The sequence below is a fragment of the Ambystoma mexicanum genome, chromosome 8 (assembly GCF_040938575.1).
Source record: "Ambystoma mexicanum isolate Mex_15411 chromosome 8, UKY_AmexF1_1, whole genome shotgun sequence".
NCBI lineage: Eukaryota > Metazoa > Chordata > Amphibia > Caudata > Ambystomatidae > Ambystoma > Ambystoma mexicanum.
In genome coordinates this window covers 579,410,951-579,435,098 of record NC_090929.1, presented here as the reverse complement: position 1 = coordinate 579,435,098, position 24,148 = coordinate 579,410,951, and the positions used below count along the sequence as shown (strand labels likewise).

The 24,148-nt window shown below is 46.2% G+C and overlaps 1 protein-coding gene across 1 annotated transcript in view; it reads left to right on the top strand.

Annotated features, from left to right (window-relative positions):
- NPHP4 (nephrocystin 4) overlaps positions 1-24,148 on the top strand; it is a 1,060,260-nt gene that overhangs the window by 271,943 nt on the left and 764,169 nt on the right. The window lies entirely within an intron of this gene.

Here is a 24,148-nt window from a genome sequence, read left to right as displayed (position 1 = left end):
GCTTTCTAGTCCCAAACTTTTGATCATTTTACTGATCTAGTTTTAAATATGACTTTCTTTAGTGTAGTATCTTTTTAAAAAAAATACAGTTAATCCATGTTAACAGACTAGAAGTTGTTCAAAATAATTCTGGGTGATTTCAGTAAAAACCTTTCGAGGGGATTGGGTCCTCCGATGTATTCCATATCTATGACAGTAATCACCAAAGCTGTGCTGCTTCGGAAAATCTTTCTGCGCCCTGCGTCGATGACGTCGATACGCCGTCCTCGAGGGCCTCCGTCGAGCCGACGTCACCGGATGTTGTTGTAAGTAGGACGCACGATGCCCGTAGCCTCAGTTCCGGTTTTTCCGTGAACGTGTTTGCTTCAGAGATTTCGGCACGCCTCGATTCTACTGAATCCTGTTCTTTCGGTTCTTCTGACCTGTTTCTTCATTGATATTGTATGATGTCTTCGGCTTCTTCCATCCCGCGGTTCGGGTTTAAGAAGTGTCGGGTGTGCGGGTCCAAGATGTCGCTGACGGCTATGCACGACGCTTGCCTCTGGTGCCTCGGGGAGGACCACGATACGGATGACTGTGTCGACTGCCAATCGCTCACATCGAAGGCCTTGCAGGAGCGTAAGAAGAAGCTGTCGGTCGGCAAGGTGGCCAAGCCCCGGAAGTCGCGTTCCACTGGTCTTACGACGGATGATTCGAGGGGTGACTCTCCGCATCGTCATCGTGAGTCCGGGTGTTCTCTGTCTGGGAGTCGGTCTCGCCATTCCTCTGCCTCATCGAGGCACTCCAGGAAGCCCCGTCACAGGTCGCCTTCCGCGTCCTCGTCCGAGGACTCCGCCCGTCGGCGGGTTGCTTGTCCCAACAAGCATTCCACTCCTGAGGAATGGGATTCCTTCCGAAAGGAGATGTTGGTGATTTTCCAATCGCAGGGCTCTGGTCCGTCCGTGCCATCGAAAGACGCCGGTCGTGACCGTTCTAGAGACGCTGCTCGTACGCCTTTGGGCTCGAGCGGTCGTCGCGACCACCGGGCGCCTTCGAGGTCCCGGTCGGACAAGGATGGTCGCTCTAGACATGCCCGTTCCAGGTCCCGGTCCTCGACGCCCTCGAGACCGTGAGAACCTGTGAAGTCTTCGAAGAAGACATCGACCCCTGCAGCGCCCAGGTCGTCGACAGACTCTCTCGCGGCTCTGGCTCTGAGGAAGTCGTCAACACCATCGGCGCCCAGGCTGTCGAGAGACACGCTCGGGGCTCCGCCCTCGAGGCCTGTGTCGACACCATTGAAGCTGTCGGCGCCGCGATCGACGTCAACGCCGATTCCGTTGACGCCCTCGATGCCTCTCGAGGCGGCGTTGTCGGGGTACCCCGTGGCATGGTGGAACCCCCCAGAAAGGCTCTGGCCAAGGCTAAACATGTCTTTGTTCCTTTTTCTGTACCCTCCTTCCAGCCTCTGGATTATATTTCTGAGGTGGATGAGGGGTCTGAGGAAGGTGAGGTTCCTGCAGAGGTTCCTGATGACCTCCTTTCTGGTCATAGCCAACTTGAGGACCTGCGTCAGTCGTTGCATGACGCCAGTGGTCTAGACACCTCTTCTGAGGTGGGGTTTGGTAGGCCTGAGCCTGGCACGCATGCCGAGTCCTCATATCAGCGCCTGATGTCGAGGGTCACGGATTACCTAGGGTGGTCTGCCCCCCCCTGGGGATTTTCAGCAGGATGACCTGACTGATAACCTCGACCAAGGTCCACCAACTGACCCGGTGTTGCCATTCCATGTGGCCTTGCAGAGAAGGGTGGCTGCAGCTTGGACTTCTCCGGAGAGTCTCCCGGCAGTTAGCAAGTCCTTGCCAAAGAAATATCGCCCAGCCAGTGGCGACCCCTGCTACTTGACCACGCACCATACTCCGGAGAGTTTGGTGGTGCAGGCGGCTACAGCCCCAGCAAAGCAGGCGTCGTACCCTACCATCCCTGCTGATAGGGACGACAAACGTTTGACGGCTGGGAGAAGAAGGTGTTTTCTTCTGGGGGTATGGTGCTTCAGGCTGCCAACTCCGTTTGTGCCTTGTCTCGTTTCATGCACACTTTGTGAAACTGTATCTCCTTAGCGGCTGATCATATTCCCGAAGGGGAGGAACGGGATGGTTTTCTTGCTATCGTGCAGGATGGCAAGGACGCCATGTGTGAGTCCGTTCAGTCAGGTCTGGACATGGTTGATTGCGTCAGCCGGTCCATGGTTATACGCAGGTTTACGTGGTTGCGGAAGTCGGGGGTTGCTCCTGATGTGCAAGCTCGCCTCCTCAACATGCCCTTTGATGGTGAACATCTTTTTGGCAGCAAGGCTGACGAGAGCCTTGAGAGGTTGCAGACCTCTAAAGCTGCAGCAAAGTCGTTGGGCACTGCAGTTCGCCAACCTCCGCCTTTTCATTCTATGGGACACAATGGAGGGGAGGTTCCTTTCGATATTACTCGTCCTTTAGTAAATCGAGAGGAGCTGCTATTCAAAGGGGCCACCGTAGGAGTGCCAGAGGTGGAAAACAGGGTACTCGAGGTGCCAAGGCCGCTCGGGCAGTTGCCTCTTTGCCCTCGGGCACTGCCACAGCCGCTTCAGCTCAGTCATGAGGCCCATGCTTCGCCGGTTGGGGGAAGGCTGTCGCAGCATCTTGTAGAATGGTGTGCTATTACTTCAGATGTGTGTGTGGGTTCTGGAGATCATAGCCCATGGCTACTGTCTTCCTTCTGGCAGAGGCCTCCCGACAATCCACCAGGGATTTTTTGATTTCGAAGAAAGACGGGGGGGTTGAGACCCATCAAGGACTTGCACGGTTTGAACAAGCTCCTCAGGAAGGACAAGTTCAAGGTGGTTACTCTTTCTCAAGTCCTCCAGGCCCTTCAACTTCAGGACTGGTTGGTTTCTCTAGACCTCAAGGACGCTTATTTTCTTGTGCCGATCCATCCCAAGCACAAGAAGTACCTGAGGTTCGCGGTTGGGGACTCGCACTTTCAGTTTCGGGTCCTGCCGTTCGGATTGACCTCCGCCCGAGGGTCTTTACCAAGCTCATGGTGTTGGTGGCAGCGTATCTCAGGAAAGGGGGGATTCACGTCTACCCCTACCTGGACGATTGGTTGATCAGGGCGCGCTCTCCCGAGCAAGTCCTGGATCATCTGTCCGTCACCTGCCACACCCTTCACAAGCTGGGCTTCTTCCTCAACTTAAAGAAGTGCCACTTGATGCTAACTCAGCGGCTCCAGTACATCGGGGCAGTGCTCGACACGTCACTGGGGCAGTGTTTTCCTCCCTAGGTGAGGGCTCACCACATTCAGCAGATGGTGCACAAGTTTCAACATGCCCAGAGTCTCCCAGCGTTCGAGTTCTTGAGGTTGCTCGGCCTCATGGCATCCTGCATTCTTCTGGTGCCCGAGGCCAGGTTGCAGATGAGATCTCTGCAATGGGCTCTCAGGCTCCAGTGGTCACAGTCCTCCGGCAGGATGTCGGACCCCGTTCAGGTGCCGCCTTCGGTTGCCCAGGACCTTCTGTGGTGGGCCGTCGAAGGCAATCTGATGAGGGGGGCTCTGTTTTGGCTACCCTGGCCGGAGGTGATGGTCGTGACGGATGCGTCCCTCACGGGATGGGGAGCTCATGCCAACGAGCAGACAGTCAGCAGTCGTTGGTCTCCGTCGGAGTCCAGACTCCATATCAATCTGTTGGAGCTGAGGGCCGTCAGGCTTGCCTTGAAGGCTTTTCTGCCGACTGTGCGAGGAAAGAATGCCCGATTCTGACGGACAACACAGTGGCCATGCACTACCTCAACAAAAAGGGGGGGGGCAGGGTCACTTCCTCTCTGCAGGGAAGCGATGCAGCTCTGGTTCTGGGCCATCTAGCAGGAAATTTTGATCTCGGCAGTTCATCTGGCCGGAGAAGAAAACGAGACGGCGGACGCTCTTAGCAGGCACAGCGTAATCTCTCATGAGTGGGAGTTGGCTCAGGAGATTCTCTTGGAGATCTTCGCCCTTTGTGGGACCCCTCAGGTGGATCTCTTTGCCTCCAGTGTCAACCGGAAGTGCGAAAGGTTCTGTTCGCGGGAATTTCCTCCAAGAAAAGCCTTAGGAGACGCGTTTGTGGTGGAGTGGTCCTTCCCACTGCTGTACGCGTTTCCTCCAGTCCCCATCATCCCGCAAGTGCTGCGGAGGTTACAGAGGTTCGGGTCCCGGATGATCCTCATTGCTCCGGCATGGGCCCGGAGGACGTGGTACCCGGACCTTCTTGACTTGTCCATCTGCCCTCCACATCGTCTTCCCTACCGAGACAATCTGCTCTCATGGGAGGGGGGTCAGGTTCTCCATCCAGAGGTCAGATCCCTCAACCTTCACGCTTGGCTTCTGAAAGGTTGAGGTATAAGGATTGGGACCTCCCTGAAGACATGATGGAGGTGCTACTAAGTCCCTGTACCGTTGCCGTTGGAGAAAGTTCTGCGACTGGTGCAGGGTTCAGAATGTGGATCCTTTTTCATGTGACATTCCTGTGGTTCTGTCTTTTTTGCTTTCGTTGGCCCACAGGGGCCTGCAAGTGGGTACTGTTAAAGGTTACGTGGCGGCGCTGTCTATATTTAAGCGCTCGTTTGAGGAGTGTTCCTATTTCAAAATTCCTTTAATTCCTCAAAGGACTCACTAATGTGTTTCCGCCGTCACCTTTCCAGGTGCCTGGTTGGGATTTGAACCTTGTTCTGAAATTATTATAGCATTATGGGTGCTCCGTTTGAGCCTTTACATTGTTGTCCTTTGGGGCTGTTAATCCTTAAAACTGTGTTTTGAGTTGCGGTCACTTCCGCTCGCAGAGTGAGTGAGTTGCAGGCACTTTCAGTTAAGCCACCCTTCACTGTGTTTCATAAGTACAGGGTTGTCCTTAGAGTTTGTCCTTCCTTTCTTCCGAAGGTGGTGTCGGAATTTCATTTAAGCCAGAAGGTTGTTCTTCCGGCATTTTATCCTCCTCCACATCCTGGTAAGGAAGAGGAGAGGCGCCATAGGCTTGATCCTAGGAGAGCTTTAAGTTTCTACATGTCACGCATGTCCCGGGTCAGAGTGGACGATCAGCTTTTTGTTGGTTATGCTGGAAGGCGTTTGGGACAAGCTGTGACTAAGCATCTTTGTCTAGATGGATTATCTTGGCAATTTCTGAATGTTACCGCCTGGCGGGTAAGGACCCTCCGGTAGGCTTACGGGCCCATTCTACTAGGGGTATGGCTGCCTCTACTGCCCTGCAGAGGGGTGTTCCTATTCATAACATCTGTGAAGCAGCCACATGGGCTTTGGTCCATACTTTTGTACGACACTACTCCCTAGATTCTATCCATGGGCAGGATCTGGCCTTTGGCAAGGCGGTCCTTTACTCTGCAATTTAATTGGGCATTCTAAATTTCTATATTCTAAATTCTTTTTCCCTCCTCCATACGTTGGTACTGCTTTGGGAGTCTGTCATAGATATAGAATATGTCGGAGGACCCAATCCCCTCGAAGTACAAGTTACTCTCTTACCTGGTAACGTTCTTTCGATGGGATGGTCCGACGACGTATTCCATATCGCTCCCTCCCTACCTGCCCCGCTACAGAATTTCTTATGTGATTGCAGCTTACGTTTCCGCAAGGCTTTCTGTGGTCATACTGGCAGTGGTTTGGTGCCACACGTTCTGGGGAAAAAACTACAACTGAGGCTACGGGCGTCGTGCGTCCTACTTATAACATCCGGTGACGTTGGCTCGACGGAGGCCCTCGAGGACGGCGTATCGACGTCATCGACGCAGGACACAGACGCCGAAAGATTTTCCGAAGCAGCACAGCTGTGGTGATTACTGTCATAGATATGGAATACGTCGTCGGACCATCCCATCGAAACAATGTTACCAGCTAAGAGAGTAACTTGTTCGTCACTGTGGAAGAGTTTGTTCAAATTAATAATCAGCATTAGTGCACCAAACATCAACATGTGTTTCGCTTTTTATATCAGAAGCTTAATTTCTTTCATTTTCCTATTGCGCAATTTTCAGCATTTTCATGGGGACCATCATTTAATGGCTAGCTGTTTTTCCCCATTCTAATCTGATCCTGGGCACAGACAATTATCCTGGGCACAGACAATTAGATATGGATTAACCACTTTTTGGATCCCCGGGTATTGTTATGGCTAGGGATCTGGTCAGCTCCATTAGATGATGCATTTCAAGAAGTAGTTTTATTCAGTGCAGATAGCTTCAAATATGCCACTCTCACCTTTGTTCTTATTTGTAGGGAGGATAGCTCTCGGTCAAAAGTTGCATCCAATTCTTAACAGTCTGGCTTTTTACCAGACTATTAGCCTGATGACATAGGCCATTTGCTAAGAATTGAATAGCAATGTCAAAGCAATATTGCAATATTGAATGAAGAGCAGGAAATGTCCTTGTATTCAATTTCTAGGTGATGGAGTAACAAGGCAGGGAATCAACAAACAGGAATTGTATTAGAATAGGAGTTGCACTGGAACATGAATGAAGGCTAGACTTTGGTAGGAAGAAGGAACCAGCTCTGGAATGATTGGCTACGTGGACTGTGGAGGGGTCCGCTCTAACTAGAGAGTATGCAGAATAGCAAGCAAAAACTAGAAATGGGTGTTATTCTTTTCTCCACCTATTTGCTGATCATGCTACCTCTGCGTAGTGCCTCTGCTCATAATAATAATAAAAATAATAATGTATTTCTTACATAGCGCTACACACCCATAGATCTCAGAGCGCTGAAATAACAGAAAACATTATCCCACAGAGTGTTACTCAATGTATTGACCTCGGAAGGATGAAAGGCTGAGTTGGCCCTGCCGGGATTCGAACCTGCCACAGAAGGCTGCACAAAGATATCAAGGGCGAGCGCTTGGCTCACTGTGCTATCTGACCGAGCTATCTTCAATAACATCTTGCTTAAGGCTGAGAGTTTGTACAAGGGCAGAAGGCACCAACTGTGTCCAAGGTTTGCTCCTCGGCATTGTTTAATTTCAAATTGTTCTGCACACACTTCCAGTTTTAACCTTCAACAAACTCTGTTTTGCATTACGTTCCATGGAGGTGCATTACTGAAGTGGGATTTCGAATCGTAGTTCTGGCAGGGTAATAGAGAGTCTTTCACTTACGTCGGTGGTTTGAGGCAAGTGGCAAGTGTACAAAAGACCCGTCAGCTGGCATTTGATTGGCAAATTATATTTTTTAAAAAAAATTGAAGGTTTCAACCCAGTTCCTCCTTGGGGCTTTCCCTCCCCCACATATGAAAAGTGTTGTCACAATGTATCACTAACTTGCACATTTACATTGGCATGCACAATAATTAAACCCAGCCCAATAGATAAGGGGTGTATCAGCCATTTTTACTCCCTACAAATAGGCAAATACTCTCAAGAAATAAAAATAGCGAATTTCAACCACACTGTGCTCCATCGATATGTTTGGACCAGTAGTGCACATAGTATCACAAGAAGAAGCTAATATAACTGCCAGTTCAGAAGACTTAAACATGTATCTTTTAATGTCCATGAATAACTAGGTGCAAATAAGTAATATTACAAAAACATTTCCATTTTCTAGTTAAAACATATGTTTACTCATTTATAAAATACTGTCATTGGGAATTGGACATACACTTTTACTCTCTAAAAAATAATTTTACTCCCAACTTTAGGAAATGGGGAGTAAAATACTCCCACTTCCATATCTTATATGGAGCACTGCTAAAGCCTAAGGATTTACTGAGTATGGGGTCTGCATAATCTTTTCTCATCTCCAGTCCTTTCTGGTTAGATTCTTAAGATACATTAGTAGGGCTTGGTGGGATGTTTGCAGTGGCGTATTTAGGCTTTCTGCTATCCTAAGCCCAAATAAGGGCATGCACCCCCCACTTAACTCCACATCTGCCAGACTCCGCACCTTCACCAGATTCCCCCCTTCAACAAAATCTGTCCGAATTGACCAAACTATGCCCTTTCACCCCCGTATTGTCCCTCATTTTGGCTCCATAAAATTATAAGAACGTTTGTAAGGTTTCAGTTAATAGAAAGTTATTGCTTGCTCTCTATTAATCCAAGCCTGTCATCTTCTATACTATGTTAGTTGAAAGAGTGTTTTCAGATTTCTGCAGCCCAAGATTTGCAGAAGGCAGTGTGTTCTACAGTTGAGTGCACTTAAGGTAACTGTTACGGCTAATTGTCTACTTTCTGTTACGTCCGAAAACAATCTTTTAGAGGATGCAATAAGAACATAAGCTTTCTGCCAACAAGTGAGTGAAGGTTGGAACGAGGAATTTTGGTTTCAATGCTAATATCTGGTTTCTCTCACAAATTGCCTGCTGTCACTCTGTGAGAAGCACCTAGACTGGTCTGTAATATTAATGCAACATAGCTACATTTCAAATGGATTGTGTCCTTCCACGTATTCCACGTCAACTGCTTCAGAATGTTTTTGCAGCGGAGGGCACTGTGTGTCGATGCGGTTGACTCAATGTCCCTCAAGGGCCCCCGTCTCGAGGTCGACGTCATCGCATGTATAAATAACACGTGCAGCACCCCGTTACTTAAGTTCTGTTTTTCCACGATAGCTTATGCTTCGAAGATTACGGCACGCTTTCGGTTTCCTCACGAAAGTGCAACACTCAAGAAAATGGCCTCTTCCTCGACTTCATCGACCCCAAAGATCGAGTTTAAGAAGTGTCATGATTGCAACGCCAAGATGTCGATAACACATCCATGTAGGGTCAGTCTGTGGTGTCTTGCTGTCGAGCATAGGATGGCGGACTGCGGATCATGCCAATCCATGACAGGTAAAGCGGTAGGCCCCCTATGAAATCCCTATTGATGACACCATCGAAAAGGCGCTTGTCAGATGAGTCGAGGTGAGACTCCACGTAGAAAAAGGTCAAAGAAACGCTTTTGCTCCCAAAGCGGTTCGAACCACTCTGCATCTTCATGTAGAAAGATGAAAAAAAGGTGCCATAGATCTCCTTCCACATCCTCCGACTTTTATCCGGAACATAAAATAACCTGCCCAAGTAAGTCAGCGACTCCAGACAAATGGGAGGTGTTTAGGGTGGAGATGGTCAAAATCTTTGAGAAGGTGTCACGGACCCCTTGAGGGAGAAGACAAAAAGTAATGTCTTTGTCACTCCATCAAAAGCCAAAAAGGAGAAGTCCATGGCGAAATCTTGCGCGCAGGCCTCCAGATAAGGTGCGTAAAGGGCCTTTTTACGCATGACAATCTTGTAAAAACAACACCTTTATTATTTTCCTGTGTACATTTACACCCAAGTAGAGGGCAGTGCAAAGGTCAGGTTACTTGACAGAAACCAGAAGGCTTCTATTGAGCCATGGATAAAAACCTCTGAAACAGAATGTATTTCTCTGAAGCCTTTCAATAAAAGAAACTGCACACTGTGATAATAGGAATGGTTTATTTCCAATCGGCTTCTGCTGTGTTGCTGCTCATGGAGCAAACAGAAGCACTGTGCATATTTATTTTCCTAGCATTTTAGGATTGTAAAATGTATAAGATGGAAAACTAAGCTTCAATTGAGAATTAATATTGTGTAACAAATTATGCTTATTCTTCAGTGAAAGCAAACCAGTATTGCACAATTGTATTTTTCAGGAGTTCTGCGTGCATAATCATGCTGAGCCAGATCATTTTTACACTTATAATTTAATGTACACTCAAATTATAGAAACAGTGTGTAAAATGAGGACTATGCACGGACTAGTATACATCCATTCAACCTTGCAGTCAATGGGCTACATTACTATAAATGGTCAGTGGCAGCAGAGTCTTTGTTCAAGAGTGACTGATTGTCATTACACCAATCACAGGTGTTCTAGCCTCCCATATCTACAAGACTACAATTAAAACATCCAAAACCTGACTCTCCAGGAAGTGCAAGCGCTGTTCAAAAACAAATGAAAGTTACATTTGTAATTGAAATAGAAACTCAGCAAAACCTGTCCCTGTGATAATCCAGATAGGTATTTAACTTTATGTAGTGCTTCATACATGGTTTGTCCAACATCTAGGCCCTGTGATTATTATACCTCAGTAGATACTCAGTTAACCGACCTCTGAAGGATGTTAGCCAGAAAGATAGCTAAACCGATTGAGCACTCCTTTCCGCAATCTGTGCGTGATCTGTAGGTTTCAGGTTCAAATCCCGGCAAGGCCAAATTGGCCTTTCATCCTTTCAAGGTCGATAAGGGGGTACTGACTTTGGTTTACTGATAATAGTGATAAATATGTTCTATGTACAGCGCTTTGACAAAGCGATATATAAGTAACCATTTGACCATGAGATTAGATATAGAATTTAGCATGGAGTCCTTGCCTCTCTGCACTGTTGCATCATAACATTGGCATACCAATAGGTAGTAATAGCTCCAGGAAACGAGGACCTTCATTAAATATCAACAGACAATTCGGCTATCGAACCTCAAAACACAATACAATTCATGCTGGCTTTGCTATGTAATTGGCTACATTTTTGTGTTTTCAACATTTAAATATATAACAGAGAGATAGAATGGCCATACCTTAGAGAAATAATGAAAGGTGTATTCTGTGACAATGCAGAAAGCTGCAGCATAGTAATGATTTCCATACAGTTTTTGCACACGTCGGCTGGATGTCGCATACATTTTACTCTCTTGCAAAGGAGAAAGGTAATTTTTACTCTTTTAATATCACATTTACTCTCAAAGTTTAAAAACAAGGAGTAAAATATGGAACACCTAATGTTCCTGAGGCCCTCATTTCAGAGCGCCCAGAATGAAGGACCATTAGGGAATTTTAGAGACAGCAAGTTGCATTGATACTTTGCCAGAGCTGCAATTTGGCAGCCAGATCCAGCAGAACATGCAGATGCTTCCTATAGACAGTTAATGTCTAATGTAATTGTGTTTTTGGGATGCGGCAGGCCAGCCCGTCAGTTTGAACAAGATGATCTGACTGACATCTTGGATAAGGGGCCACAAAAGGACCCTTTGTTGCCATTTCACAATGCCCTGCAAAAGAGGGTTAAGGCAAATTGGGAGGTGCCAGAAAGTCCGGCTTGCAATAAAAATCTCACCAAAAAATACATGCCTTCCAGTAGTGATCCAGAGTACTTATCAAGACACCTGACACCGGAAAACTTGGTGCTGCAGGCGGCAACTTCCACGTGGAAGCAAGCGGCATACCCCACTATACCGCCATATAGAGACGATAAGTGTTTCAACGCACTGGCAAAAAAGGTGTACTCAGCTGGGAGTAGGTCATTAAAATCAGTCAATGCCACTTGGGCATTTGCAAAGTTCTCGTTCACCTTGTGGGACTGTATGTCCATGGAGGCTGGACTCATTCGAGAGGTAGAAGTGAGAGAAGGCTTCCTGAACATTGTGAGAGACGGAAAGGAAGCAATGTGTGAGTCTCTCCAGTCAGGTCTGCACTCGGCAGACATCATCAGCAAAGCCATGGCGGTGAGCACAGTGATATTCAGGTTTGCGTGGTTGATAAAATGGGATTTGCACCGGACGTACAGTCCAGAATTCTCAACATGCCCTTTGACGGCACTCAGCTGTTTGGTAACAAGGCTGACGAGAACCTGGAGAAGCTGCAGACCTCGAAAGCAGCAGCCAAATCACTTGGCGCCTCCATCAGACAGCCACAACCATCACACCCCAGTGGACCTGCTTGGAGGGGTAGGTCCTTTCATTACTGCTCCTCTTTTGGTAGAACGAGAGGACTAGCCGGTCAAAGTTCTCTCGTGGTGGACAGGGAAGAAGTGCCAAGGCCACTGAAGAAATGGCTGCTTTAACCTCAGCCGCTGGTTCAGCTGCCTCAAAACCTCTCTGATGCCTTAACCCACAAACCCTGGTGTGAGGCAGACTCACTCTGCATCTGAAAGAATGGAAAGGCACTACTTCAGATGCGTGGGCGTTGGAAACAGTAGCCCAGGGTTACTGGCTCTCCTTTTTAAGAAGGTCTCGGGATCATCGACCAGGGAGCCACTCGTTCAAAGTTCCGGATCTGTTCCTTTTGCAGGAAGTTTTGAACCTGCTAGAGAAAGGTGCTATAGAACCAATACCTGTGACGGAGAGGAACAAAGGATGGTACTCTTCCTATTTCCTAATGACCAAAAAACAAGGAGGATTGAGACCCATCTTGGACTTGAGATGCTTTAACAAATTCCTCAGGAAGGACAAGTTCAAGATGTTCTTCTTTCTCAGAACCTTCAGGATTGGATGGTGTTATTGGACCTTCAGGATGCTTACATTCATGTGCCTATCCTTCACAAGCACAGAATGTACCTGAGGTTCGCTTTTGGCAGTTCTCATTATCGATTTCCAAGGGTTTTCACCAAGTTGATGACGGTGGTGGCAGCGAGTCTCAGGAGAGGCGGGATTCACGTCTACCCCTACCTAGATGATTGGCTGATCAGGACACATTCTTCCGAACAGGTCCTACAACATTTCAGAATAACCGGCCACTCTCTTCACAGACTGGGCTTCTCCCTCAATTTCAAGTAGTACCATATGATACCATTTAAAAGGCTCCAGTTCATCAGACCAGTCCTGGACGTGTCCTTGGGAAAAGCCTTGCCACCAAGGTGAGGGCTCAACACATTCTGCAGATGGTTACCAAGTTCCAGAATGCCCACCATCTCCCGGCCTGTGACTTTTTGAGGTTGCTCGTCCTAATGGCATCCTGCATTTTCCTGGGCCAGAGGCTTGCTTCGTGAGAAGGAAATCCCTCCAGTGTGCTCTCAGAACACAGTGTTCTCAGTTCTCAGGCAAGATGTCAGATCTGCTTCAGGTTCCGAGCAGGATTGCACAGGATCTTCTGTGGTGGGCTTGCAAGGAAGACATTATGAAGGGAGAACCTTTTTGGCAACCATGGCCGGAGATAACAGAAGTTACGTACGCCTCACTCACAGGGTGGGGAGCACACGCCAACGATCTGACAGTCAGAGATTGTTGGTCTCCATCAGAGTCCAAATTACACATCAACCTTTTGGCGCTGAGGGCAAACAGACTAGCGCTGAAGGCCTTTCTGCCATTTGTATGGGGAAGGAATGTCCTGATAATGACTGACAATACAATGGTCATGTACTACCTCAACAAAAGAGGAGGTGTAGGGTCACTACCACTGTGCAGAGAAGCAATGCAGGTCTGGTTCTGGGCAATTAAAAAAGCAATCTCCCTATTGGCAGTTCACCTGACAATAGAGGAGAAAACAGCGGCGGACACTCTGAGCAGGCAGAGCACAGTCTTCCACAAGTGGGAGCTAGTTCAAGAAGTCCTTCAAGAGATCTTCGCCCTTTAGGGATCCTCTCAAGTAGACCTGTTTGCGAACAGTGGCAACCGGAAATGCCATCTGTTCTGCTCCAAGGAATTTCCCCCAGGAGGAGCTCTAACGGATCCGTTTGTAGTGGACCAGGAGTTTCCACTCCTGTACATGTTTCCTCCAGTCCCTGTCATTCCTCAAGTAATTAGGAGGTTGAGAAAGTTTGGGAAATCCATGATCCTAATTGCTCCGGATTGGGCCAGGAGGACAAGGTACCCAGACCGTCTGGACATGTCCATCTGCCCTCCAATGCTTCTTCCACAAAGAGAACCTTCTTGCGCGTGAGAAACCGAAGGGTGTCTCACCTACTAGTCCCCGGGGATCTCGATCTCAGGTGACCAGGGCACGGCCATTGCCTGTGGTTCCAGACCCTGGGAGTGGACCAGTGCAGGAGGATCACCTAGGTGAGGGGTCTTCAGGGAGTGGGGGTGAGGCGACCGATTGTGCGGCAATGTATTCCCCCCCTATTCTGTACCCATGCCCGATCCTATTTTATAGGATTCTCCAATGTTCCACCACCCCCACCCCTTTCTGCACAAACACTGGGCCGAGGAAGAGGGCGACTGAGAGTAAAGAGGCTAGCCCTAACATATCCCATTAGACATGTCCCGCTTATTGGGTCAGGCAAAGTCAGGCACTTGACTTTAATCACATACATCTGTACCTATTAGCTCTCCCTGCATGGATAAAAGGCGGAGCATAGAGACACACTCTGAAAAAGGTGGAACACGAGAAGGAGCATCTTCCAGGGTGAAGGCAAACCTACTGGAGCAGGATGACCGATTGAGGGACTAGACCAAAGGGTAGAGAAACCCTGAAGTTCCCTGCAGGAGTTCGTTGCCTCTGGGAGGTCGTGAAGGAGACGCGAGAAAGCCAAATTGCAGACAAGCGGAAACCTGCATTGTGTTTCAAGGACACCAGCGACCCTCTCGGGTGAACGACAGAGTTTGGTATGCAAGGCTAAGCCTGTGTTATTAACCTTCACTTGTGAATCAAAGCCGCAGAGACAAGAAAGAAACACGCACAACCAATGAGTTAGTGAAAGACATGAAAGGCCGGTTTGTGTCAAGGAAATATTGAAGCCGCAACAGTGTATCCCACAAATGAGGGTTGCGCACATGCTGATGAGACACGAAAGAAAGCTAACCAGTGATGAACTTTTAGGTGGCTGCTAATTGACAGGCCAGTGATACAAAGTAGCGGATTAGTCCAGCGAACAAAAGTAGCCCACTCGAAAGTCCCCAAGAAATGTGAAATGTTTTGCTATGAAGCAGCAAAGTGAACAAACTGTGAAATGTGTAATGGTCAAAAGGAACCCCAGTAAAAGGGGAAGGGAAAAGGTGAATGCTTGAAGAGAAAGATTTTTTTTAACATTTCTGCTTACAGTGCTGAGCTACCAAGACCAAGAGACACTGACGCAAATAACATAAGAGTGTGAGCTGAAGAGAAAGTTAAAGTGGTCCTGCGGATGTCTATAGTAAAAGCCTTGCACATTTGAATGTCTTCGACCTCAGAAAAAGGTCAGAGCCCGACCGAGGGAGACCGGAAGTGTGATAAGTTAGGGGAAGGGAACCCCTAACGAATGTGAATTAAGCTTGGGCAAGGGAACCCGTGCAAGTGCTGTGATTGAGAGGTCCGAGCCCGGCTGAGAGAGAGCTATGTGAACTGCTAAAGCTTTGAGATGTCCAGCCCAACGGAGGTAGACCTACGTGAACTTTTTGTTGAACTGTGAAAGAACTTTTGAAACGCTGGAATAAGTGACTTTAACGTGGAAGGCCAGGTGGGCTTGGATCCACGTTTTGAACTGCCTTTGTTTTGAGAACCTGTGCCATAGTGTGTCATCCTGTCTGCAGAGACCGCCTTATTTTGTGCTGTCCAACGTGAGAAGGAGAGCTGACTCAGCCATCTCAATCGTTTGTTATAACACTGATTTTCCTTTGCATACATATTCCCACTTTTTGTAAGCAATAGGACAGGCATTAGGTTTTGTTAGAATAGGCCATTTTAATTTGACAAAGACTGACTAGGACTGTGTTTTCTTACGTATCTGATGGTAGAGACTACTCCTATCATAACTATAGTACAAAGCAGGAGTTTTTCCAAACCCCGAAAATTGAATAAAGGTTTTGAACTTGTACCTCTTGCGTTAGTGTCATACTTGTGATACCATGCCTCCCTTACACTCGCCAGAGGAGGGATGGGTTCTCCATCCAGAGGTCAAGACACTCAGCCTTGACGCATGATTTCTCAGAGGTTGCGATAGAAGGAAGACGTACTGAAGATTTTGCTTTTGAACAGAAGGCCAGCAACGAAATCTCTGTATCGCTTCCTTTTGGAACAAGTTCTGCAGACGGTGCTGAGAGAAGAGTGCGGATCCCTTTCAGTACGACACACCCATGGTATTGTCTTTCTTATTGCATCTAGCTAACCTGGGGCTCCAGATTGGAACCATCGAAGGGGTACTTGGCATCGCTTCGAATCTTTAAGTGCATGTCGGAAGAAACCTCATATTTCACGATGCCACTGATTGTTCAATTTCGAAAAGGTCTCATAAATGTGTTCCCTCCAGTCCCATTTCTAATCTCTGATTTGGATTTAAATCTAGTGCTGAATTTTCTTATATGCCCTCTCTTTGAGCCACTTCACTCATGTCCATTGAGGCTGTTCACTTTTAAAACCATCTTATTAGTCACTTTGACATCCGCCCACAGGGTGAGTGAATTACAAGCCTTATCAAGTAAATTACCATTTACAACTTTTTATAAGGACAGTCCTTATGGGTTAAACCTACTCTAACATCTCTTAAAAGATTGTTCTGCCAACATTTTATGCACCTCCACAGCCTAGCAAGGAGGAGGAAAGACTTGTATTTTGTATTTTTGTATTTTATTTTGTTTTATATAGCGCCTTACACCAAAGTGCTTTACATAGCATTAAAACAGTACAGAGAGTAGAATCAATATTTAAAACACAAAGTATTTCAAAATTGCAATAGGTTCTTGCTAACCAGATGAAAGTAAGTGAGAGCGTAAAGAGGCTCGAAAGGAAGAATAAACAGTGATAGATCGGAGATAAAGAGGGAGAGTATTCCAATTCAAAGGTGTTAGAAGAGAAAAAGATCAGAAACGAGATTGGGCACAAGGAGGAGAGGGGACAACAAGGCGGAAATGAGAAGCAGGCCGAAGAGGACGCAAAGGAAGATAGAAAGACACAAGCAAAGAAAGATGGGGGGGGGCAAGACGATAAAGTGCTTTAAACACCAGACATAAGAAATTAAACTTTAGATGTTTATGAAAAGAAAGCCAACCAAGTTGAACACGAGAGGAAGAGGTAGAGTTGCGAGGAGCCAGTTGAGCAAAGACCCGAATAGAAGCATGAAATACAGATTTAAGTGGGGCCAAGTGAGAGATTGGAAGCCCGAAAAAGTGCAGAAGGGCAGTAAAAATGTTGTGAAAAGATTAGAGCAGACACCAATAATTTTGTTGCTTTAAAAGTCATGTATAAACTGGCTTTCCGGATGTTATAGAGATGAAAATGACAGGAGCGAGCAGTAAGTGAGATGTGGTGAGTGAAAGAAAGATCTGAATCAAGAAAAAGACCAAGATTACACACAACTGATGAGATAGGTAACTGCGCTGGCGGAAATTAAATAACAGAAGGTAAAGAAGCCAGAGAACACAAGTTAGAAGTCAAGAAAATGACCTCAATTTTTGCAGCATTAAGGACAAGAAATTGATCGCACATCCATGATTGGATAGCAAGTAAACAAGTGCTAAGTTTGTGGCGGAACTCATCAGAGAAATATGGAAATGAAAGAAAGAGCTGTGGATCATCGGTGTAGAAATTGTGCAAGAACCCAGTGAAGAAGTGTAGAGGGAAAAAATGAAAGGACCCAGGACTGAGCTTTGAGGAAAGCCACAAGTGAGTGAATATGTTTCAGAGACGAACCCAGCCCAAGAAACTGAAAAGGTTCTCTGAGAGAGATAGGATGCAAACCAAGAAAGGGTAGAACCAGAAAAACCAAAAGAGAGGGCAGGAGTGTATCATCAACAGTATTGAATGCGGCAGAAAGGTCAAGAAGTATAAGAAGAGTAGGCTGTTTGCATGACGTACAGAGTGTATTGAGTCAAGAACAGAAAGGAGAGCAGTCTCAGTAGAATAACCTGGGCGAAACCCATATTGGAAACAAGGGAGCATAGAATTTTGGGAGACAAAAGTAGAAAAAGGGAAGAATTAAATAGAATTGTAAGGTAGGATATAAAAGGATAGATTTTATGTATAGGTACAGATGGTATAGGATCCAAAGGAGATGAAGTAAGGTGAGCACGAGCAAGAAGGCAAAGGGTGTCTTCGTTTGGTGATAGCGGTGAAGCCAGAAAAAGACATCACAAACTAGACCCTAAAAGGGCACTACTTTTTACATATCACGAATGGCTAAAATAAGACAAGATGACCAACATTTTGGGGGGTACACCGGACACAAATTGGGTCTGGTGGTCACTAAACAAACATTATCCAGACGGATAATCCTGTGCATCAGAGAATTTTGCAGACTTGCAGGTAAGGATCCCCCATAAGGGCTGTGGGCTCCCTCCACAACGGGCATAGCTATGTCTTCGGCCTTGCAAAGAGGGGGTGCTGGTTAATGACATTGTGCAGCAGCCACCCAGTCTACCATTCATACCTTCACATAACACTACTGCCTGAACTGTGCTTCAGGCCACGAGGCAGGATTTGCAAAGGCGGTTATGCATTTTATCCATGACAAAACCTGAGAATTAATTTTATGATTCAAAAACTCATACTCCTCCTCCAAACCTTACACTGCTCGCAGAGTCTATCTAAAGATGAGGAATATGTGGGACGACACAATCCATTCAAAGAACAAGTTACTTACCCATGGTAACGTTCTTTTGAATGGATGTTCCTCCCACGTATTCCTCATCATCCCTCCCATCCTAGCCCACAGTGGAATTTTTGTGCATTATACCATGTAAGAGTATCTTCATCGCCTGATACTGTCTTTGACATGCTAATGCCGGTAATCCTGTGGAAAGAAGGTGAAAAACTGAACTGAAGTAACCGGCGCTGTGCGTGTTATTTATACCTGCGATGACGTCGACCTCAAGACGGAGGACCTCGAGGGATATCGAGTCGACGGCATCGACGCACAGCGCCCTCTACCAATAAAAGACATTCCGAGGCAGCTGACGCTGAAAGGGGATATATCTAACGATAAGGAATACGTGGGAGGAACATCCAGTCGAAAGACCGTTACCAGGGGTAAGTAACTTGTTCTTCTACATCCGGTCTTGTCAAATGGTAAAGTTTACATATGAAATATATGCAATTAGTACAGGCACATCTTATAAAAATGTTGAATAACTCAACCCCCTTCTCATGGTTACAGCTCCGGTGTTAGTAGAGGGGAAAATGGAAATAAGGCAACGTACCTGCTGCAGCCGATGTACCTCCAATCCCTATGGATTGGAACACCATTAAAATATGGCAAAATCACACGTGAAGTAAATTCTGTCTGGGCATAAACACCTCAGTAGAGTAAAGACTGTTGGAGCAGTTTCTTGGAATATTTGGCTGTGCTTTCTCACAGTGGAATAATGGATAAGGGCGACAGTGAACATTTATGTGTGGGAAGCAACAGCATTCCTCGTAGCTGCACAATGCAGGCACCCTTTATAACAAATGAAGTGATACATACTGTTTACATCATTGCTGTTTGTGCAGTTAGGCAACACTTCAAGAGTCAAATTGAGCAATGGATTGGGCATTCCAGTGCAATATTACCTTTGTGGGTCTGGTTTAGGTTATGGTGTTTGCCAGCTTCCGTTTAAGGTAATTAAAATGTGTTTTAACTGTATAGAATTGGTTGGACTGTATAATACATAGGAACATTATGAGATTTGTGGGTAGAGATATAGATGGCCTGCTGTAGTTTTAAGTACTGTTTCACAGTAAAAGTCCTACTTTGTATACTTTGTATTTAAAATATAATCAATGTAAAGAATACTTATAAATATCACAGTTATGCATTGTTTGACATGCTTTGCAGTTGGTAGTACTGAGCATACAGCAGAATGTCATCATGATAAACCTAGCAGGGATGCCATTTACCTACTTAGCAGTGAGCAGCTTCTGTAAAGATGGATTAATATCTTTAAGGGGCACCTTTACCGCTGTGAAACAGTGTGTACCTTTGGCACATCGTTTTTGTTCTCACCCTTCTATGGCTTTGGGTATCCTTTCAAAGCATTCTTGATGCACTTTCACATTCAGATTTACTCCTTGCCATTTTAACTCCTCTATGATTTTTTTCATGCTTGCACCTTTTTGGCGGCCTCAAACCTCTGAAATGTGGGGCTGGGAAGGGAAATGAGTGCTTGCTTCTGAACATCATGTTAGTGCCACCTGTGGGAACTCTGTGCTTGACTTAAGCATAGGGAAATATTGTAAAATGATGCATAATTTTTAACCTTTACCTTTCTAAAGGGAAAACACTCATTTTTGCAACGGTTTAAAAAGACATGTCATGTCTTTGAATATAAAGGGGATTGCTTAACACAGTGTATGTGTCTATCTTTGAAGTTCCTTCTAATCAATAATGTGAAGTGGCACCAATAATACCAATGTGGTTTGGCTGTTTTGCATATTAAAGAGCTTTTGGGGAAGAGAATAACCAAAGAGCTTTATATCTGTTGTACATCTCTGCAAGAGTTGTATGAGTGAATCACTAAATACCTAAAGCAAGCTGTGGTATGCTACACTTTTCTTTTTTTTTAAACAAAAGTTATCCTAGCAATAACACTTTAGTAAATATCAAGCATAGATGCAAATTTGGCCATCAAAAAACTTTAGTTGTCCGAGTGGAATGACTGCTAACAGCTCATAATTACTCACAGTGTTGTGGATCAGCTAGTTGGAGAATAAAATTGGACAACCAGTAAATTGAAAATAAAATGCAATTAAATGCCATTCCTCTGGCAATCTGTCGCCCTAGGCCTGTGCCTGGGTGGCCTTGCTGTAAATACATCTATGGTTGTTTGCCATGCCTATATCGTCTCTTTCGATGGACTTGCATGCAAATTTACATGTACTTATTATGTATGTATAGACAATGAAAACAGATAGAAGAATTTTAGCCTGCATTCCTGCTCGTCTCTTTTTTCCCAATTGTGTTTTGTATCAGTATGTTTTTCTTGAAATAAAGCAGGTTCCTAGACCCTCTTATTATCTTGTTCTTATGTGGGTGCGGGTCCCAGAATTGCACTGTGCTGTTGCAATAACTTGGTTTAATCCCCTGCCAACCATACGCTTCTGTCTGTACTATCTCGTTCACGGTCCTAGATGCTCTTATACTTGTTCTGCAGTTGCTTCCTGTTAGGGAGAATTCTCCAGAATGGCTAATTTCCCTTACCTACTGAGTCCCTCAGCAGCTTTGCTGGGTTTCTGGGATTTATCTTTCGCACCTGGTAAGAGTGTGAGCCTTTTTTCCCACTCTTACATGTGTTTTGCTTTGTGTTTTACATTTTTTTGTTCATAAGACTGTGGAGCTTCACCAACTCCACAGGCATCATCTTTTTAAGTGCAGTGACACAAGGTTGTCTTTTAGACTTCCCAACTCAGACTCCATTTTCTGGGACTGACTACTGTCTCCCAGAACATATAAATTACCATTAACTTTACTAGCCTCTGTAAAACCACAGACCCAGTACAAAGCATCTTACATGGAGTACTGGAAAGGGTTAATACTTATCCCTTTTTGTCTGTTTCTCTTGGAGCATTGCTTCACTCCCTTTTCATCAAGACTTGACTGGTGGCAGTGGTAACCAGCCTATGTTTCCTACCACGGTTATCTTAAATAACCTTGGTATTGTTTTGGGCTATCTTGGTAGCCTCGAACTTAAACCCGCTAGACCAGAGGTCGCCAAACGGTCGATCGCGGGCGACTAGTAGCTCGCCTGAGCCTCTTCAGTTGCCCGCGCTGGAAATACTGAAAAATAAACACTTTTTTAAAGTTAAATTATTCAATGCTGTGTTTTGCAGCTATTTTCCTTGATCAGGTTGCGAACCCTGGTCGTCCCAATTGCGTGCAGGGAGCTTGGCTGCTTGCCACATGGAACTGCTTGTAAATTCCCTGACAGATATCAGTATCACGTTCTGCTTCTGCAAGCTGCCTGTAGTACCAGAGTTGGCCTTGTGCCCCACCCCCCCAACACTGTCTTGCTTAAGCAAGCTGCTCTTGTTTGCCAGAGATGTCAGAGGGGCTGGGGCAGGATCAGGATCATTGTGACCAGCAATGAAAATATCACAGTAGCACTTCTGCTCGCCTGGAAATGTTCAAAATAATAATAATAATAATAATAATAAAATTGTGCAATTTCTTTCATGTGGCTCCTTTCCAAAACCCACTTTTAGTACATGAAGCGATCCATAGACACGCTGTACAGTAGAAGCCTACCAGGGTAGCTCAGCAGGTTGACAGACCGATGCTGAGATGTTATATATTCAAAACTAAATGCTGTATCATATCATATCCTAAGTGTTTCAAGGCGCGACGAGGCAAGGGAGGGGGAACAGAGAGAAGACAGACAATGATCCTACTACGCCAGGTGTCAATCAGATCGCGCAAGTGCATGGGAAGGGGGAAGGAGGAAGGAGGAAAGTGCAGGGGCGAGGGGAAGGGGACAGTGCAGTACATGGGATAATAAATAAATAATAAGTAGCATCCGGCCAGCTGGTGACAAGTGCAAGGGTAGTGCAGATATCAGGTGTCTAGTGCTAGTGGTGGAACTGTAGGGGTAAACAACAGTCCCTAAGTGCGGGGGGTTGCCAGGAAGGCAGTGCAGGTGTGCGACTGGGGTGGGGGGCCTGGGCTTGAGAACAGGGGGGTTGCCAGGTGACCAGTGCAGGTGACCAGTGCAGTTTCAGTATCGGCCAGGAAGTCAGCAGGGGAGAGGAGGAGAAAAGGCAGACGCAAAGAGAAAGGTTTTGAGGTGCTTCCGGAACCGGAGATGATTCTCCTCAAGTTTCAGGGAGGCAGGGAGGCTCTTCCAGTGGGGGGCCCCAGCCGAGGAAAGAGATTTACCACCAACTCGTTGCTTGGAGAAGCGACTGACCCTGAGGGAGTTGGAGGCGGATGAGCGAAGAGCTCGAGAAGGAAGATATTTTGGAAGAGAGAGCTGAAGGTATTAAGGCCCCAGTCCCCAGAAGGCCTTGTGGACAATACAGAGGGTTTTGAACATAATCCTCGCAGCCACGGGGAGCCAGTGCAGAGATTTCAGTCCTGGAGAGATACGATCCCTGGGCTTGAGGCCAAGGACAAGTCTCGCAGTCCTGTTCTGGATGAGTTGCAGAGGGCGCAGAGTAGAAGCAGGCAGATTTAGAAAGAGGCTGTTGCAATAGTCCACCCTAGAGAGAACCAGAGCTCTGGAGACATTGAGCTTCTGGGGAAAGGAGAAGAAAGGAAGAATGCCTCTGAGGAGATGCAGATGGTAGTATGACTTCTTAGAGATGTCGGAGATGTGAGGAGAGAAGGAGAGTGTGGAGTCGAAGATGACCCCGAGATTTCTAGCCTCACATGTGGGAGCAGGAGGAGGGCCAGGCTAGGCCGGCCAGATAGTGACAGGAAAGGAGGGAACAGTTCCAATGAGGAGAATCTCGTTCTTACTGGCCTTAAGGCAGAGATCATTGGCGGCATACCACTCCTGGGTGGCGGACAGGCAGTCAGAGATGAGGGAGGGAGAAGAGGTGGTTGAGGGAAGCCTGAAAATGAGCCGAGGGTCGTCCGCATAGCAGTGAAATTATAGAAAAGTGCTATCAAATGTGTTTGGCCAGGGTATGGGTTGTGCTGGTTGGGGATATTTCTGCCCCTGTAGTGAAAATCAAAAGTTGGCACCCATGAACACACAGTTTAAATTCCAAAAAACTGCTGTCAGCACAACAGAAGCATTTATTTGTGATTAACCAGTTTGACAAGTATATAACATCTTTATAAATATAACCTGTGCTAAAACACAGAGGGGCACACAAATAACAGAGTATGTGTGGTGTCTGACAAAAAAAACATTTCAATGAAAACTAGTGAACGCAAGCAGCATTTTTCAATTTGGAAATAACTATTTTTTTGGTTTATGGAAGTGTGAAATACACATTTGGAAAACAATAGTGTGCCTAGCATGTAGAAAGCCTGCATAAAACGCAAAGGAAGGGCACAAAAATTACACGATATTTGTGTGGTAGTCCAACAAATATCTGTTTTTTTGAGACAGCTACTAATAAATAATAATGCAACAAAGAGGTTGTTGAAGTTCTTAATATAATTGTGAAGGCATATGTTAATCCATCTGTTTATACAGAGGAAATAATTGGGCCAAAAAAATATTGCCAAAAATTCAGAGGTTTATAAATATCCCCACCCCGATATCGCCTGCTAGTAGCTCTCCACTGTTGACCTACACTTCAAGTAGCTCTAGCTAATGTAAAGGTTGGAGACTCCTGCGCTAGACCATTTATTACGATTCTGGCTGGGTTTATTCGCCATTTCTTTTTGAAAATGTCTTTCTCGTGTTTTACTCTGCACGCCAAACCAGGTTTGATTCCTTTGCTCACCGTCTTTTCGCTGGCTTCTATGCAGAAGCCCTCCTTAGACGCCTGTATGTCTCGGGGGGACAGGATGTGAGGGAGGGGTTTAGGACTCCCTGCACAGGGTCTCCTTGGAGACCCATGACGCACTCTGATACGATTGGCTGTGGTGACTGTCCCGGCGGGAC